Source organism: Geospiza fortis, unplaced genomic scaffold (genome assembly GCF_000277835.1).
Source record: "Geospiza fortis unplaced genomic scaffold, GeoFor_1.0 scaffold55, whole genome shotgun sequence".
Classification (NCBI taxonomy): Eukaryota; Metazoa; Chordata; class Aves; order Passeriformes; family Thraupidae; genus Geospiza; species Geospiza fortis.
In genome coordinates, this window is record NW_005054308.1 from 6,244,325 (window position 1) to 6,245,715 (window position 1,391).

Genomic DNA, 1,391 nt, shown 5'->3' on the forward strand with positions numbered 1-1,391 from the left:
TGCTGGCAGCTGACATGGGTGCTGGGGGTCCTGGCAGCTGACATGGGTGCTGGGTGTGCTGGAGGCTGACATGGGTGTGCTGGGGGTCCCTGGGGGTGCTGGAGGGTGACATGGGTGTGCTGGAGGGTGACATGGGTGTGCTGGGCGTGCTGGCGATGCCCTGCAGGAAGGCTGGCACCCCATGGGGTTCCTCCGGGCGTGCCGTGCAGTGTAGGGGGCACAGCCCCCGATGTGAGGTGCTGGGAAGGGTGTGGGATGCTCTGTGGCACTGGGAGGGTGCAGGGAGCCCCACACTCTGCAGGCTTCAGCGGTGGAGGGGCAAGGGGAGCTGGGCAGCACAGCCTGGCTGGGGTGGGAGCTCTGGGGACTGGTGAGTTTGTGCCCAGCAGCCTTTCTAGGCACTGGGCCATGCTGTGAAACGTTGGAAAGGTGAATCTGGGGGTTTTCTGGAACTGTGGGAGCACTGGGTAGCACAGGGACAAGAGGACTGATGCTGTCAGGCTGGCATGGACGTGGTAGCCTCTGGAAGGGGCTTGTTGGCTCTTCTTTGTGTCAGGAGGTGGGTTACTACAAGTAGTGCTTTGGAAATGAAGTGTTCAACACGCATAGTGGGAAGCAGCAGTGAGTTTTCCTGTGAAGCTCACTTTTCTGGAAGATTTCCTGATCTACACACAGCCCCAGCTCTGCTGGGGACAGCTGTCATGGTCAGCAGCAAGTAACAGCTTGCTTTTGACTTCTGGCATGGGGCTGTCGCTGTAAGGGACAAATTGCTGTCACTACCCCCCCCAGCTTTCCTAATGGGATGAAATTGCTTCTGTGTGTGGGTGGCAAAAAAAGCACATGAGAGTGGCTGAGGAGTTGGGTTTGAAGTGGGAACCGAATGTTCCTGCCTTTGCTGTTTCCAATGACAAGGAAATGGTGTAGTGGGGTTTTGCTTTGGTTTTAAATGTTTTTCTTGTGGATGAGACAAGTTTTGCAGCTTTTCCTTGTTGGTTGCGGGAGAGCAGAGTGCTCGCTCCCTGCTGCTACGCAACCTTTAATCCAGACACACGGCAGGCAGGTCACGATGAATGCATTTCCCTGCCTCTTCAAAGCAGAAAGCAGACGGGCGTGCTTGAAAGGGAAAAAATAATCCACAGGGAGCAATCAGGCAGAGTGATGTCAGCACGTTGTGTTTATCTCAAAGTCACTGCTCTTGGGTACTTTGGATGCTGTGCGGGCCATCCCTGGGAAGGGTACCATGCCTGACCCAGTCCTGCACCCCCTCTGCCCACTCTCCTTGCCCTCTGCCAGCCCATGGTGTTTGGCAGAGCTTCCCAGGTTTCTCTGCTGCCCCTTGGGCCTGTCACTGATGACAAACAGCTTCTAACGCTTTCCTTGTGTAAACTCCT